The sequence below is a fragment of the Glandiceps talaboti genome, chromosome 15 (genome assembly GCF_964340395.1).
Source record: "Glandiceps talaboti chromosome 15, keGlaTala1.1, whole genome shotgun sequence".
Classification (NCBI taxonomy): domain Eukaryota; kingdom Metazoa; phylum Hemichordata; class Enteropneusta; family Spengelidae; genus Glandiceps; species Glandiceps talaboti.
This window is the reverse complement of record NC_135563.1, coordinates 12,796,492-12,816,214: the sequence shown is the minus strand read 5'-3', so window position 1 is coordinate 12,816,214 and position 19,723 is coordinate 12,796,492. Positions and strand designations below refer to the sequence as shown.

The 19,723-nt window shown below is 34.2% G+C and overlaps 1 protein-coding gene across 1 annotated transcript in view; it reads left to right on the top strand.

Moving 5' to 3' along the window:
* LOC144446231 (growth hormone secretagogue receptor type 1-like) overlaps window positions 1-19,723 on the top strand; it is a 29,455-nt gene that overhangs the window by 898 nt on the left and 8,834 nt on the right. The window lies entirely within an intron of this gene.

Here is a 19,723-nt window from a genome sequence, read left to right as displayed (position 1 = left end):
TTTATACTTTAGGGAAAAACAATTACTTTAATAGCGCCAATATTACAAAGTATGATGAGTAATTGATAGATTTTATCCATCGACATAACTTGATTTTGTTGTTAATGAACCCACCTCAGGACTCACAAGTACTCGTTACTTATTTCGTTTAATGAGATAGCCAAGGGTGAAATACAATCGCAGCCCTCGGTTCAGCATGGCTATAAGCCCTTTAAGGATTGTTTTAAAGGATATCACTGTGTGTGATCTAATTCAATAAACTCTGAAATTTAGAACGTTCGAGGTTTTGTTGTTTGCTAGAGGAATATACCTTGTTCTGGCAAAAATATTTGCAATCAGCATTTAATTGTCATTGGTGTCGGGCAACGAATGTTTGTCCGCAGTATATTAGGTATTCATAAGTGTACAAGACGGGGACGGGTCATTGCAAAAGATATGTTAGGAGCCTTTTTGAACAGGGTAAATAAGAATATTATTGTACGAACACACACGCATATGCACACCCTCTGACTACGTGTGTGTATTTTATTTACGAGTGTTGAACGTATGTTATTAGATTATAACACATTTTTGTTATACGTCAATAATTCAAGACATTTTATTCCTCCCATTTTAGTAGCTAACAACATCACATACAAAGTGGGCGTGTATTATGATAACACTTCAAACCGTACCATTTCGGCCATATTAAATTGGTCATGGCTAATGATATTTCCTAATATTTAAATACCGACTGTACATGCAAGATCAATTAAATTACACTAAAGATGCGGTAATGAATCATATTTTTACTGTACATAATGCCACATATGAATGTATATTGGAAGCTGTGTTTGTAAAGAAAATCAACAATTTAGTTGAATACAAATACCTACGGAAATACTAAACGTGCTATATGTATTATTTCTTCAATTTATTTCATGTTTGTTAAACTCCTGTTCAATTCACTTTGTATTCATTGAGACCACGTCTGATTGTTGAAGGTGTGATAAATATCGTGGCAATTCTTACCATCAGAATATACTTATTTGAATACGAAAATCAGCTATTGTTAAAGCACACAAGAAATAATACAGTGCTACTAAAACATAAGGTTTTGGAGCAAATTGGCCAAATTAAGCTGACTACGCTTAATAGATGAATTGCAAGCCAGCACGTTTTTGGAGTTCTTTCAAGCAAAGATAACACTGCCCACAGGCAACACGTCCTGGATAAAAGATATTTATTCCAAAGCGGTAGCTCTTGATCCAAACAATAAACCTTTAGGATTTGCTCAGATACCTTAAAGATGTAATATTCCTTGTTAGGATGCAATCTTCCAATACTTTACATTTCTGCATTTAATTGTATGCGACGTTGCAAAAGATATATGGGAAATCTACCATAGTAAATAAGTGTATAAGTCTGTACGATCGTTTTAATTTTGGGTGGGTGGGATCAGAAGGTTGCATTATTGAACACTGTTAGAGTTTTCATGTTTGGTCGAAAATATTCAGTGAAAATCAAATGCCATGCGTTAAACTGTGCATATAAACTGATATCATGTTTGTCTCCACAATGCAATACTTGATCACTCGAAACGCTACATGGCTATTGTAAATATTATAAGCCAAATGTCATGTGAGGATACAACTGAATCCGTTGTTAGAAAGGTATGTTGTACAGTTAGCAGTAAATGCAAGCTCTTTCAATTTCTCTATAAAGGAATAAAATACATTGTCGAGTTGTCTGGTTTGTGTTTGATCATTTCCACATATCTGTAATGTCGGGTTCTGTGTACGAGTCGTTTGAACCTATATATACCTTATAACACATCTTAAAGAAAAACATACCTTATAAAACATTCTTAATACCCATGGAGCCACATGTAAAGTTACACAATTATTTATTTGCGGCCGTCTCATAGAATGACATTTAGATTTCAACCAGCCTTTACGTTAGAATTAAACATATTTGACACATAGTTACAGATTTTGCACGTTTGAATATATAAATAAGGAATTGGAGGTGGGCTAGCAGAGACCTGGTATTTATGTTTTTATTCAACTACGAGTTGCATGACAGTTTAGAAAACCATGATAAAGTATGACGCAATGTGTTAGGCGTATGGTATGGTGTGGTAAGAAAGAGTTCCAGCACTATCAAAACTATATATATATATATATATATATATATATATATATATATATATATATATATATATATATATATATATATATATATATATATATTATATATATATAGTTTTGATAGTTCTGGAACTCTTTCACGCATAGCGCGATCATCAGACAACGTTGTCAGATTGATACTCACCGAGTTATATATATACATATATATATATATATATATATATATATATATATATATATATATATATATATATATATGTATATATATACCTATATATAAATAAAGTGTGAATGTTTTTTTGTTTTTTTTCTAATGATTTGTCATCGTTTTACATTTACTGAACTTTATATAGATTACAATGATCTATAATGAAATAAAAACCTCGCATATATAATCCTGATAAACATTCTGAAAAACAACAAGCCTTTTGAAGCGACATGTTTACATCTTAGAATAATCTAATGGGAATTATCATATCCCTCGTTAATCATTTTGATACTGCCACAGTCTGACCTATAAACCTTTGTCAATGTTGAACTGTAAGGTACGTCTTCAGACATATAGCTTTGGCAATATATCTCTAGTTAGGGGACCTTTAACATCGTAAAGATGTGGTCATTTGAGATAGTAAAAATAGGCTTTAACACACGTAATTAGCTAATGCCTTTAAAATTTGATCAACTATCGGCTATAAAGTTGTAAATTCTATCCCCGTTGCAGTAATCAGTGCATATCATATACAATCATAATCTTGATATTAGTATTGCTGTTACAGGAATCAACATATACAAATGCTCTCCACCGCATTTTGTGGATCTATAGACGATTTGTGGATTTGGCGAATATTATGATGACTTAAAATTGCTACACACATAAAAATCGGATTCCATAAATGTCACAATACAGTCATTCTGCCTTTATGAGTTTGAATTTGCTAAGGACAGACATGAGAGTCAGGTAGGGGTGGGGGATGGGGTGGGGATGTATGAATCTTTGATAAACCCTTGACATTTTGACTTCTCCACAATAATCCCACGTACACGTGACAAGGCAGATGGGTCAATGGTTTCCCAGTAGCTATCATACCAATTACGTTTATGTTTCATTATTTAGTCATTGCTTAGTTTTGTAAATGCCAAAAAATGGCAGTTAACAAGCATGAACATAATGTATGGCACTGTGTTGTCAAGTTGATATATGACAGTGGGATGCATATGGTCGGTTAATGTTAAACAAATCAGACTCCAACATCAACATGTGTTGTGATTGAAGTCTTTCTCCTCTATTGGAATTGAATGAAAATGTAACTATGTTTGCATTATTTGTTAGGGATTATTATGAATGAAATTGCTGGCTCCTTAAACTAGTTTGAACTGCAGACGAATTACATTATTTGAAACTAAAAATCTTAATGCTAGAAGTGTAAATGAGCATTCATTTCCGCATCGTGTTATCGGCGTTTAAATGTATATAAAAGCTTTGCATAATCGACCACCGAAAATTATTGAATGCACAAACTACATCAATGTTGATGTACCCTAGTCAATACAATTTGTATATATCAGTCCGTATATTAAGCAATCAACCAAATAGCCACGCCAGTGTGCCCTACTTCAACTAAACTTAGTTGCTTGGTTCATATGTTGACTTATTTAGCAAATGGATGTCATAAATCTTAATTAGTTGGGAACGCCAAGGAAGGTGACGGCTCTAGTGAAGAAATGTAAATATTGTGCATTGTCACTTCTTAGGTTGGCGCTAGCGCTTTCTTATAATCGAAACAGTACAGTTCACTTTGGATCTGATAGCATTACAAGGCAATTTCCGACGCTTTCTTTCTTTAAAAACGTCAAAGTCTAGGGTGCAATGTTTGACTATACCTCGCTGTCGTTTTACTGAATTGTTATACATGTACACCTTTTTAAATGACGATGCTTGTACACAAGCTCATTCCACTGAAAAGTGCATGCTTCTGCTCACTAGCCCAGGCTCGAAAAAAATACTCGGCGGCTGAAAATGTAGGTGTCGCCGTTATAGGATTACCTATACATTCACTTGTTCCTGAAAATGATTTAAAGAAGCCGCTATACACCATCGTAATTACATTTAGAATTGTTTACCCAGTCTTGTCAGATTCGGATCGGACTAGTTAATGGCGCCACTGTTACACTCGCCAGGTAAGAAGGTCACCAACGATTGATTTTGTGTTTGGTAACTAAAATCTAAGAAGGTTAACACTGAAGCGTTTCAACAGAGGCCTGTTATATGGAAGCCAGTAATTGTGTAGGTCGAGAGGCTTTGAGTGAAACAAGATTGTGATTTGCAATATAGATTCTCTCAGGGTATACGACGTGCTTGCTGCAAAGCTGTGGAAGGCTTATCTGAAACATTTTACTGTATTGTCAACATACAATCATGATGTTGGTGTCCTATCAAGACATCCATCACGAATACTATAACTGACTGGTATTTGCATTCACTTCGTGATTTATAACCTACCACATATGAAAAAGTAGATATTAAACCCAATATGCATGAGTTAATGTCTTGCATGTGATGTTACATGAGCTTTCAGTTGATACAATATTCATACGTTCCTTAAATTCTAGATTCCAACAAGTTCTCTTATCAACATTTAGACATGGACATAATTTTACAGGCTTTTTAAAAAAAAATGAAAGTCGTTCTGGACGCGTTAAAAGAATGACTAAGGAGTGTTGATATATCTATTGCTTAATCTTGCCTATATTTGAAAAGCGAACGTTATTCTCCAAAATAACATCTGGATGCATACAGATGCAAAACCACGTATGTACCAGAAAAGTCTGCTTTGTCTTGACACCTTAAAACATAAAGGTAACTGTCACTGTTGTCTTCTTACTCATGATCAGTCGGCTTCATCATGTCGTGTATTCTGAATTTCCATAATTGCTCTTTATTACTTACCCGCCTTTTCTGTTTATTGCCACTCTTTAATTGGAACATAAAATGTTCTTGTACTTCTTGTTTAAGAGGTATTAACGACATTAAACTTTTACAGAGAGAAATAGTCCTTAGTTGATATAATAATTACCCAAATACTTATATTACATTAATAGTACTCGATGTTTTTCAGTTTTTAATGAATGTGTTTCCCTTAATTTTTTGTTACACCTGTAAAGTTCAGTGTTAACATTGTTTGAACTTCTCGAGAGAAGGCTTGTCAATATTAAATCCTAGTAATGAAGAAATCCATTGTACATTTATTTTCAGGGAATAAGAACAGTTTGACATTTGTCGAGTTTTGTTGGACACTTAAACAGCGGGAACGGACTTGACGAGTTCCTAGACGACAAAGTTCCGTTTTCCCCTTTTCCCCATCTTTTTGTAATTGACAGTATAATATTTTTATGTATTTGTATCTGATTAGTATATTTTTGGAATCCGGAAAATAAAGCATTATAATATTTATGTTAGCTATTTCCGTATAATTAATATATTTGTTACTGACAAAAGTTAAAAAATCAGTAATATTTACTGTAAAAATTAAAATGTTATATTTCTTTTGTAAATACATTTTGATCAACTGTCGCGATAATGAAATATTCTAAGCGATAGCCTAAGATATTCTAAGAAGAGATATACAGTGTTTTATGGGCTTTATACTTCTGTCATAAATATCAGACGTTTCGGTGATATTTCCAAAATGTATACGAATAAAACGCTTTAACCGAGCTATAAACATTCCTACTGTGTAAAAAGACTAAATCTGCTATTACTATCTATTCAGCCTAACTTCTAAATGACATTACGGAAATGGCATACTACATAAACCCATAGCGCGTCGTATCATTTACGGGACTATAATTGCTAAGCCTACCGACAACACGGGATCTTTTTATCGTTACTATTTCACGTTCTCGATTAAAATACCGTGAGTCATTATGGACATGCGATTATAAGCCACGTCTCGTATAACACACATACAATGGCTTAGGCACAACTTTCCAAATGTTAAGAGCCTGATATTTTGTCAATATCCTCATCATGCGCACATACTTCACACACATATAAATGTAAATCCTTTCACTCCCGGATATATGAATTCATCTCAGTAAAATGATATATTAACCACCAAGGAATAGATGACACTGATATGTGATATTGAGTGTTTTTAAAATAATGACTGGGCGACAGTTCCTATATTGTTGTATAACGCTAGCCGTAACCAAAGTTAAAGGCTTTCACATGTGAAATTGAATCGCTGGAAACTAGACATTGAAGATATTAAGGATTAGAAAAGCAAATGAAAAGTAAACTGAACTCTCGTATACACTTCAGAATCTATCATCAGTCAACGCAAAGCTTTATTTTAAAAAACGATTTTGTGATTGGATTTTTCAATGTCAAATTTCAATTAGACACTAATGTCATTTGAAGTGTGTCGTTGTGTCGGATGGCATTGAAAAGTCATAATCAGTTCAACTTCTCATACAACTTCAATATCAAGAATTGCAGATTAAAATGTGTTTTTCATATTTTTATATCTACAGAATGTCTGGTGGAAGGCGTACAAATCACCACACTTTACGTTAAAAGCAAAACTTTTATATTAAGGGAAAGAACAGAATTTACGGCTGGGGTGGGCTAAGATGAAAATGCGGGCAACGAAAAAGATTGGGGTGAGAAGGTGGGAGTTTGAATGGCCTTAGGAATTCTGACGGTTGGGGAGGGGGGGGGCGTGCAATATTTTAGCCTTAATTTTTGGAGTTTTGAATCAAATGAAATAACTCGTTCAACCATGTGCATTTTTGAACAATTTATAGTGCTGTGTCGCGATAATGTACATTTCTTTTACCTATATTAAGTACGAAGCCGGTGATACCCAAGAAAATAAGTGATCCATTTTTCTTAGTCTGTTTTTCTGTCTTTCTCTCTTTGTATATCTCTTAGCGTTTGTGTATTTGTCTGAGAGAGAGAGAGAGAGGGAGAGAGAGAAGGTGTGTATAGATAGATCCGTTTGTGCTGTATAGGTGCAATTGGTTTGTGTATATTTTGATGTCATTACAATTATCTGTCGTTACCTCTTCGCTGTAGATTTCGCTGGTGGAATAACATTGTGTGTTTGTAAATGAAGCACCATGCCTTAAATTGTTGCATGCTAATCATTTATGTTTTTGTCAATACCCAAGTGCATCTCGTAAATTTGACCTGATATAACCTAGTAGAAGTTTATGATCAAGGTGGCACAAGCTAGAACTGGCAAATATAATCATCCCTCTAGTATGTTTGCAATAACCGCGGCATCGTGTGTTAAAAGACAGTAAACAATGAACACCCAAGAAACCCCGTCTCTTCAAGTAGAGATATCGAACCGTTCGGTTTCTTCTGAAGATCTAGTGATTAATCTGTCTGGGTTTATCCATGTCTGGGTTTCTCCATTCATAACATGCCATGTCTAATGGATCATTATTGGAACAAAACGTGCAAAGGTTTGTGATAATATATTTTTTTGATTTTAGAAAGAAGAAAAAGAAAATATTAGAATGACCATGCAAAGTACATTTTAGGTGTCAAAATAGTCGGAGCTTTCCAAAATAACGGTAACTTCACAATACGTGAACTTATATCTAGTTGACGTCATTCCTGAAGCACTGCATGTGCAGTCAGTCTAGAGTCAGACTGAAGGGTCAGCACGTAACGGTATAGACAGTTTTTTCGCAGTTCGAAATTTAAATAATCCTCAGTATATGCTGCCACAAGAAATGCCATTATTATAATAAGTGGCAAAATTGATAGACTGTGTCAGAAGACGTTCTGATATTAGTTTTATCTCCAAAAATGTACAGGATACGTTAATTGATTTGTATTATGGACTCATAGTGATAACTTTTCATTGTGTCATTGTTAGATCATACACCGGATTGCATGTTTTAAAATGAGAATGATTATGGAAATGTGTCTAGGTACATGTATATAATGTTTTAGTTATTACTGTAACAAAAGAGCAGGTCGTACTTTCACTATGCCACACTAAGTCATCATTATCTACTTGTAGAACTCTCACCTTACATAAAAATAAATCATATACGTAATGTAATTGAGTGTCTTACATGACGATATTTTACGGTGACGTTACTTTAGATATGTTCAGTTAGAAAACTGATTTGCTTCTGAAAGGTGTCCAACTTACCTAGAAAGGGAAGACAGTGGGTAATGCCCATATTTAAGACAGTAATAAGTGAAAGTTGTCGTTCAATTGATAGCAATGTACATTTACGCTTGAGTAAACATGATTCCCAACTGCATGGACAATTTGCTATTCTCACTTTGAAACTGAAATCAATCCACACCTATTCAAAAATGTCAGTGCTGTTCAGATGCAATTATTTGATAACAAAAAACTTCAATGGCGTTGTCCGGTTGGGCAAACAGCTACACAGCCGCTCTGAATCAGTAACACTTTAATAACCTGGTTTCGCGATAACAGCTAAAACCTTGAAGAAATATGTGCATTATATTCTTCAATACACACACAGATATATATATATATATATATATATATATATATATATATATATATATATATATATATATATATATATATATATACTTAGTACATATACTTAGAAGATAATATGTGTACGTTATCCTGTGTAACAGCCCTTCGTGTTAATATCCTTATCAGTGAAACTCGCAATAATTAATCTTACATCCCATTATAGGATATCATATATAAACAGTTGGATTACACAGTGTTAATGAACTATTTTCTCACAGACTGTGGTACGATTAACTATGTGGTGGAGAGACAATTCATAATGTAAAAAAAAACAAGACATAAGACGCTTGATTATAATACCAGTACCACCTAGTCAGATTAAATTCACATACTTAAATACTTAGTAGTAAGTTTCAACCATAAATATTTATATTGGTTTACTGCACCTTTTCGTACTCCTGGTTGTATAGTGTTTAATATCATGACAGCGCTTGAATTCTGTATCACACAATTTACATATATTCGATATTTCGCACTTCTATAGGCTCCTTTACAGACATGTTTGCGCTGCCTGCGATTCGATTATAGTCTATATCCTTTTGGCTTTGCTATTTTTCATAAACAGAAGCCTTTATATGAAACCTTGTAGGAAGTTTCAATCCGGCTTTGTACTAATTCATTGCTGAGGCTTTATATGTTCAAGCTTTGGTAGTAGGTTTAGTGTTTGATGTACCTGGAAACAAAGCTTGCTCAGAATGTATTGGACGTCAGACAACTGTTAAAAAGAGTTGGGGTTATTATCATAAAGTGCTCTGTACGCATAATAGTAAACAATATTCATCGTGCTGTCAACATGGTCTGCAGAACATGCTTTATTGTGCTGTTAAAAATACTTATTTTCAGTATGCAGCTTTAATTGTCAATGATATTTTAGTGTAACATGTACTGGTTGATAAAAGCTTCATTTTACCACATTGCTGTTTTTCAAAGTTGACTATAGATGACCCCGATGTACAATTTTCGAATAACCTTTTAATAATAATGCTTATGACCACAATATTTACCAGTTTGGTTCATCAAATTAATTGTAACGGTTCTAATACACAAGCTGTTCAACGTAGTAAACGTAATTGTACTTTTAGTCTGTGCCCAGGTCGACAATCTTCGTCAGAATGGCAAATTCATTAGTTACAAAGAACCAAATCGATATGTGTATGTGCATTATCATTTGTAATATAATAAATCATAATTTAATTTAAGTCATGTTGTATAGTATTTCCATTATGTAATATTACATTTAAGATAAAGGCGTGAAACTCCTTTAAAACATTCATTGCACGGATGGTGTGACATCGCGTGAAGGTGACATCGTAGAATAGGTGTGCGCCAAACTATAGAATGTGTGACATTGCTGGGAATTGTGACAGTCTACTGTGAAAAAAAAGATGTATGTAGTTTTCGTCGTTTCCACGCATGTTAACGTTTGATGAACCTTTCTCTTAAGTTCGAATGAAAATCTATACTTATACTTATTATTCGGTATTCTCTCCATTAACCTTGTGGCATCATACCTCGAAGGATCCCTGGTGTATTGTTATTGGTATGTACTACATCAAGCTTACGTATAGAAATTCAATTGATGGCAAGGTTCTTCAGGGATGTTGTTACTATAGTACAATTGTACAATTGTGACCTTGCAGTGCAACATAGTCCCGTTTTAGCGAGGAAAGTGTGTGCTATTATTAAAGGTCTGATGTTGAAAGAATATTATTGACAAAATGAACCCATGACATATTACTAGACATTAGGAAATCGTTTCCTCAATCGGCAATATATATGATTTATGAGCAATCTATCAATGAAGTGGGAGTCTCATATAATCAAATGCTAGCTTCCTTTATATTATCTTGTGTTGAACAATACACTGAAAGGGGCGGTGACATTTGCTGTCTAAGGTTGCATTTTTAGTATCCTAATAAGATTTTCAGGAGGCAATCTTCTTGTCAATCATAAAAGTCCCCACTGCAGCATATACATTTACAACTTTAGTCAATCGATAATTTCTTTTAGGAAATTTATATCATATATCCACAATGTACATTTACAGGTAATGCTTGATTTTGTGTTTTAGACCTATTGTTAGGCCATGTATGTATGTATGTATGTATGTATGTATGTATGTATGTATGTATGTATGTATGTATGTATGTATGCGAACAGGTAGTACATAATAATAGCATTATAACATTTTAATATTACTTTATTTTCCTTCAAGCGTGTGTCTTGCAATGATATAACAAAAATTCAGACATAAAACAGTTTTCTTTTCATGTCACATCGTGGCAAGTATAAATCGAAATCATTGCAGATCTAGATACAACAACTGAAAGAAACATAACAGATTACTGCACACGCACGGATGGAGCCGATTCGTGTAGTTTCCGGTGGCTGTAACTAATCGGGTTCGCAAGGTGTTACTACGATTCATTTATTTCTTTTTTTGTAAACCTTTAAGGTATGAGCTTTATGTGTGTTATCTTGATATTTTACTAAAACTCTACTAATGGATAATACCGTTGACAATGTATTGACATTACTGTGGCCACAGATGTAGCATTCATGTAAGTAATAACAGATACGTGTAAAACGTCACTCTATTGATTCTAACTGTTTCAGGTTCTGGAGTTTCAGCATATACAATGCGATCACGATGTTTTGTTGTAATTCAGAAGTGAAATGATTCTTACAAAGGAAGTTGAAATAGGAAACGCAATTGTGACATAAATTCGAACAAAATCTTTCATTTTCAACTTTTATTCACGCTGAGCATCCATCTACTTAAAACCCAAGGCGCCAACATATCATCAAATTGCAAATACTACTCCTGCAGAGTCTTTGATTGATATTTCTTTTCATTGTTATTTGAAAGGGTCAAATATCCAAATGCATGCATACTGTTACATAGGTATATCTTTCAATGCAGCTTCACAATATTCGGCGCATTACCTTAATCTTGTGAACGTTAACTTTGCGGCATATTCCCAGACTTACTTCACAGAATCGTTCGAAACTCTATATTTTCCAAGTATGTTCTTATTCTGTCGTTTTACAAATTGATAAGGTAATATCACCACAAGTGTAGTTCTGTCTGGTCATGACCATATGAACCAACCATTACAATATCGTGGCGTTATTAAAACTTACTATTTTATCGATACAAAACATTTTAATTTTCAGTCTCCTGCGAACAGTTGCATCTATAAATAGAGGCATCAGAAATCGGATAAATGTCTAGGTGTCAAAGGAAACCTTTTGCTAAACATCACTACCTTCATAAGTTACAATTTAGAGGTGTCCACATTAGCACACAATGAGTCGATGACGTATTAACATGACTGTGATAACCATCACAATCATGGCTTTTGGGCGAACGATACATGTAGCTCAGGGACAAGTCACATCAACGGCGCCCTGTCAAATCCCTTTGGAAATGTCCTTAAAAATGTAATACTTGTGTACAAATGCATAGTTGTGTCTGCAATACAGATATACTAACTTACTGAAATCTCTAATACATTCCTGAATTTAAAAAAAAAGGTGTTTCAGTAACATTTATATTTAAAGAAAAAATTAATAGTATATAATAATGTGGGATCACACTTCAAGGCTATTAAAATATCAAAACACACACAAAATAACACACTTTAGGCAACAGTATATAGATGCAAAGGTTGATAAGAATAAAAACGTACAAACGTGTAGGGTAGTGTGCTGTAATAAAGTGACACCTATACTTCTGGGAAAGCATTGGTGCTTTAAGAACACCTATATTTTTTTCAGTTTATGCCCTTATGCTATATACCTCGGAAGCAATAAGTAGATAATGGTGTTGGAGTATTATACCCAACGATAAAGCCTATGTTATATGCTGCCAGTGAACTATGTTGAAAAGAATGTGTAATATGCATGGACGGAACAGAATCAGAAATAATAAAAAACCGCACTATGTTTGTGTGTGCGTTTATGTGTGTGATATCCTTGAACTATGTTTATGCTTTCAATTCGTAAGTTGCATGTCAGCAGCACAGAAGGAGCCATTAATTTTGCTATCTAACGCAGATCCTTAAAGAGGCACTTTTAAGAGATGTTAAGAGGGTCTATAACCCCATATAGCAGCCTCTTCTTGCAACTCTTACTTCGAGTTTGAAATAGGTGTTCCTCAAGTGTCTGATTCGTATCGTACATTTGAAGCCATGAAAGTATTTGCGGTAAACCAATCAAGTTCAACGAGGAAAGATGGAATGTTCAGCAGGATCACAAGATAGATAAACGAGTTGGGCTTCTTTGACATCGTAACACCTCTCGTTAAAAGCATTACATAATGCGAGACAACACGATAATACAGTTAGTTGGAATTGTCTCTCGAGACATCGGGTTCAGCTCAGTATGAGGGATTTAGTTAGCTGTGGTGATATTAAACATTTTTAAACATTCAAGAACATCATTTTTAACGGATAATGTTTGTCATAGTGTTACCTGACCAATTAATACGGTTTCGCAGAATAATGTTATAATAACTACTTGTTCAAGCTATCCAGAGAAGAACATCATTTGCTTTGAATGGAATTGCCACATATGTGAATGTATGTTGCTTGCATTAGTTCACCATTTTTAAATAACTCTTTTGAATTCTCAACATTTAGCTTAACACTTCATTCCCTAATCATACTATCTCTTTGCACTTCTAACTTTAAAAACCGGCGATGTACTTTTAATCATTGTACGCTTTTTATCATCGATATTTTGTTTTCTACAAAATTATCAGTAAGGCATTAACAACAAGTTCAAGCAGGTATACTATATACAGGTATACTATTAAGCAGGCATACACGTAATACACTGTCATAGGACATTATAGAACCGTGCTATTTATTTTCCATCTGTACCATGCACATCTATGGGTATGGGCTACCATTGTGCATTTTGGCGTGTATTTAGTGTACTTTTGATTAGTTTCTGGTTACAATATTAATCATTAAGGTTAGCTTTTGATGTGTAGTGACGAAAAGAAAACTAAAATCTCAATATTGTTAATACTTTCCCAAGTGATAATGGAAATGTATGAAATCGGATTTATTTTGTTCTAAATGAAAACTGGAAATAGTCAGAGCTCAGGTGGACAGTCTGTTGGCTGAATCCCCACAACTATTTGAACTATATGTTCACCGATTGTATATGGCACTGACGCGCGATGGATTATATAAATATGTACTTTTTTGTTTGATAATGTATGTTTTCCTTAGTATCATGTTTTCCTTTCTTGTGAAGAGGTCAAGTTTAGATCACTGCATTCGATTGCTCTGCAGTACTAGCGCAAAGGAAAGACCCATGTGTAACCAGGCAAGCTAATAGTATTACAGCCCCACTGGAACCAGTCCCTTGCGAAATTTTTGTTTAGTCCCATAACCTTCAACATGATATATAATAATCATTGTTCACCCAACTGTTCGTAATCACTCTCTCAGGTCACTATTTTACACAAAAGAACATACTTGTTTTTAAAAAGAATGTTCAAATAAAACGTGAACAAGCCCAGGGCCTTGAGCAAGTCTAATGTTATATTTAGGTATAGGTCGCGGATGTCATACTCTCATCATTTTTTTCTTCTTACAAGACGATCTTAAGGCAATAAATTGTCATCAAATAACATAAATAACACTCTGATATATTGGTGTTTGGCAGCAAAATCTTGACATCTTACAAAATAACTGAGAACAACCTTTAACCCTCAAACTTACATTTCCGTCAGATCAATGAATGGATTGGCCTTATATTCTAATTCTTCTGCAAGGTCGCTTTTTATCGTTTTCACAAGGATCCTCCATCAAACGTAGAAGTACAGTGATTCACTCGATATCAGCAATGAACAGTGTACATGCACTTTTTTCTGCGAAGATTTAGGACAAGGTTGGTTGTCTCCGATTTTAATTTACTGGTAAGTATGACGCAAACTCGTCCATATTTCTTCTTCAAGATTGTCGGATCTTGGAGTATAGGAGTCTTTATTGTACCTAACATGTCTTGAAATGGTCAAGTAATACCCTGATGGAATACCGAAGAAGTCATCAAAAACACTTTGTTGACAGGAAGGCCTAAAGGCATTAATTATCTTGGAAGATACTCCTTTGATCCTTGGCCATTAATAGGATATCATGATATAACATACCTGAAAACATTATAGTGCAACTTGTCTATATATTCGACTAACATCTTGTTCCTGTTAAAATGAGAAGGAAGTATTATAAGAAAATGTTGAGTTTTGTTGAAACACGTTTTCTTGAGACGCCAGTTCCATTACATCGGGGTAGGATTTCAACTTATGTTCTGTCATTGGAGGGTTTCAATGCGGCCACTGCACAATGATTTGAAATCTGAAACCATTCTGTGGAAAGGTTTGCAACAGTAATTGCACTTTTCTGTCGATCATTAGAACATGTACGTGTGACGACACCTAAATTGAGCGTAGCTCACGAAATACAATACAACTGAATCTCCCATAGTGCTGGAAGCCACAAGTGTGAAAAAAATAATCAGATTTGAGGTAGTTAATAACACGTTAGTTTACTATCACTGTTTTTTAATGTAAGTTATGGTGAAATCTGCAATATTACTTACTTAAAAATAGAAAAAAAGCACTAATTAGTTTCTTTACATAGTAAATACTTAGAGATATACTTAGAGTAAGCACTTCATGGTTATCAAAGTCACAGTCAGTCATATCCTGCATTGACCCTTCTACTGAGCAGGGACAAGGGTACATTGATTTCAAGTCGGTTTGATGCATACCTGTAACACCGTTTCTTCCTTTTACAAATCAGGTACAAGGTGTGGACGTCAGAATTATCGTATATATCTATTGTAGAATACATTGAGTTGATTTAAGTTTATGATCTGGTACGACATTTTATACACAAGGGATTTTTCAGAACAGTTAATGTGAACATGTCAGGCTTATATCTGAAAAGGATGTAAGCAGGTATACGTACAAAGAATGGTGATCACCATGTGCTACTGCTAACCGGTCTATGTTCCTTACCATGCATAAGGAATTCGGTTGTAGTATCTTCATGTTATTGTGTTAGCAACTGACAGTTGGACAGTTGGACATGTTTCCAAGGCAAATAAAGATATAGTCGTTTAGTAAATCATGTTTCCGTTTGAATTTATTTGTGAACTGTTTGAAAGTTCAAACAATCTCGTCAGGAGCTGATTCATGGTTAAGTTTCCATACAGAAATGGACTCTATGAATACAATCCACTCATAAAGTTTTTATTCTTTAACTCATTTGACACGGTGTGATATTCTTCGTCAAATCAACCAAATGATGGAAAACAATATAACATTCAACTATAGCATTAATGAGTATGGTATCATTTATTGTATAGTCATATATTTTAATATGTATCATAAATGTCATATTCAGCATGACACACTATTTGACAGCTTTGTCATATTGACATACTGATTAATAATTCTTATTCATGCTTATCTCTAATGGTATTCATATCCGGGTTACTTTTCAAGTTAGTATGGATTAGCAATACTATTGATTTATGATGATAAACCTATCTAAGTATAGAAGCTTAACTTGAGATGGATGGATGACGGATGGACGGATATGTGTGTGTGTGTGTGTGTGTGTGTGTGTGAAGAATAATGTATATAAACCAAGGACTCACTATCTTCATATACACGCACACCAAGGGTAATGGCCGAATCCATTTCCCTCATTCCACCAATATGTATGAATTACGCAACTTACTGTACAATGAAATGATCTGATGAACAAATTTGTATAATGTGTATGCTGTATTGGTAAGTGACATGTTTCGAAACAATTCTCGGCGGATTGCTTTGTAACGCTAATGCCGTTATTCTACACAGAGGAAGTCTCAACCCCGACACAAGCTTGATAATAACACCATGCATGTATCCAGGCAGAAGTGTTACATGTGGATATAGACGTTAAACCTCAAAGGAAACCGAATCGATAAGTTCAGAGAGAAAATGGATATTCTGAGAGGAAAATAGACCCTTGTATGTGCACTCAAAGCTTTCCTTAAACGTTAGAATGAAAAAGCATAACTTTTAAGATTTTAAGAACCGCAAATAGCCAGCTGGAAACAACAGCTTTTATGGCTTTTCAGTTGTAAAGAAAGAAGCTACATGTAAAAATCTAATACATTTACATGATGTACGTTCAGAGTGTTTATGTGACTGTAGGCTAGGAGCTGTGGCCAATAAGTGAAACTGAATCAAGCTTTCATTACTATTACACTTTCTAGGAAATAAATGTCCCAGTAGTTTCCCCATGCAGCCCAAGGTAATTACATGACGGATAAAATGAAATCAATTATTTGATTTTATGTGATTTCACCTTAAAATTATTGACTAACCTCCAAAGATATGATCGCTGTTGTCATCTCACAATAAACGATGCACATAATTGTAAGCTCATTAACTAAAACTGAAATAATGTGGAAGGATATTTTGTTGTACATAGGTGACAATGCCATGTACTATTTAAGAATCCAATGTGACATATATGTATTTGGGGTCAAAACCATATGTAAAATGTATTAAATGAAGGTAGCTGCCTTCTTATATAGTGTAACAAAGAATCATAATCGATTCATAAGTGGTTTGTTCATAACTCAAGTATGCAAATCTTGTTAGTGGGAACTCTGTGTCACGGGTGTTGAAGCACTACAGATAGTAATACTTACATCACAAAACTCTTCTTTTTTTCCATCCCATTCCCGAAGGAGGAAAATTACACGGCTAGGCGCATAGTGAGTTGTACATCAATGATCTATTGAAATATAGTGCACACAGCACAAACAGTACAATACAATTCACTGCAATACCCTCACGACTTCTTCCTGTCTTTACAGATGTTAAAGCGTTTATGCTTACAGGGATTCATTCGTTTGATCACGGTATTTTCTATATTCACTACGAATTGCACATGATAACATAAATACCAAGGTTAGACATTAGACTAAGTCATAACTAGAAATCAAAGACATATTGAAAATGGCTTACATTATAGCCTAGCAAAACATATACCAAGCTGACTTTCTACAGTGAAAGGAGAGTAAATGGGGTCACAGGTGCTACCAGGTGCATGTGACCAGAATCTATGATCTCATAATTGCAATCTCTTTTACAGTAAATTATTACGTCAAGGAGAGCATTAGGAACATTGTCCCTGGAAACCTACACAATCATGCAGAATTGATTACTGTGACAGAAACCCTCTACTTCTATGTAAAAAACGAACGAATAGAAATATGTGATTCAAATCATAGTGAAATTCGAAATGAAAGTTACTTAGAAGTTTCCTGCTGTTAACGTCGCCCTGACAGTTTATTGACGCTTGGACCAGAATTTTAGAGGAAATACCATTTTTCTCATTTTGGCTTTTGGTCCTACTTCATTTCAGCTGATTAATAATCTTTGACTAAAATGAACTTATAATCACTTCGTTTTTGAAAGTTTGTGTTTTAATTCATACTAACTAAGGCGGAATTTGTTTACATTTTAAGCTGATTTGTTGGCTAAACGGTTCGAACGGAATGATTTTATCTAGTTTAGAACCAAAATATTACTTTCGCGGCATCATGTTTCACTCTTAACATTTGTCGAGGTTTTAAGTTACATTACCACAATTTTCACACAATGTCATTCAATTTTCATAATTTATGAAACTTCTAGTTACAATTCTTCCCACTTCAAGTGCAATCTCGCATATGCGCAGTCACATTGTTTTAAACATAACATATTAACACATATTTCAATGTTTACTTTCTGAAGAGTACTTGATATACAGTTAATGTATTTATGTTACAGTGCTTCCCGTTTCCATAACGCATAAATGGATTTACTGTCCATATGTTTTACTTTGAATTGATAAGGGTCAAATCGCTAATGGATTTTAAGATCAAAATGTCAAAGATATCATCGATATAGCCATGAACTTGACGATACACTGTACAATATTGACGCACCCTGCCGTTGATGTGACCTTACATTTGATCTATCTTTGAGGTGATCACAGCTGATGACATATAAAACTTAAGTTTAAAGTCAACGGCTTTAAGAGCTACCTTTCTTTTGATATAATCTTTTTCATTTACCATTTTTATCAAATTGGTATAAAATAGGTAATTGAATATTTACCTCTAACATTCCATGCTCTTCTCAAAGCATATTTTTCATTTTCTTTTTTATGTATACATTTGATAAAAAAAGCTAATTTGGATTGTAAATTCTATATTCTGCAGAATATCATCACCACAACTGTACACCAGTCATGTAAGTTGTTATTCAGTGATCTATAACCTAAGAGTACAATATCTCATATTTATTTTACCAAGGATAGAAACATAGTATCGTAATTGAAACAAGGTTCTGCATTTTCAGTATCGGCACTGGTTTTGTATAACGATAAAGAGTTTTGACATTCAACATGTCTAGTGCATAAATAAGCCGGTAACAAAATATACAATGGAAAACAAATATCACGCCTGTTGTGAAGTGTGTGCAAGTTATTTTATTCAGCTGTCTTACATTACTCGTCACTACGAAATGTGATTGCGTAAAACTCTTTGTTTAAAACACGATCGAGCGTGGAAAACACAAAGAAAAGGGACATCTCCTTAATGCATCCATTCCTGGTATCTTAAAAGATTCGTTTAAGTGAGTTCTCAAAATGCAGTTCATGGTGTATATTTGAGGTTTTTGAACTTACATTTTTCGTGATGTGTAAAGAAATATTAACCAATACACACACATTTGTAACAGTTATCACGAAGTCTGGCATTAAATAAGTACCGAGATCTTTAGTTACATTCGTGCATAATTATTGAGGCGTGACATGTGTATTCATATCTAGGTGACTTCATGACAATTGCATGTAACATATTACATGGAGTACACTAAAATTGGTTACAGTTCAATAGTATTGCTCATCGTAACTTCATTATTCATTTCTTTCTCTGAGATGAAACTGTGTCAAAGGATACACGTGTGTTGACCATCAGATAATG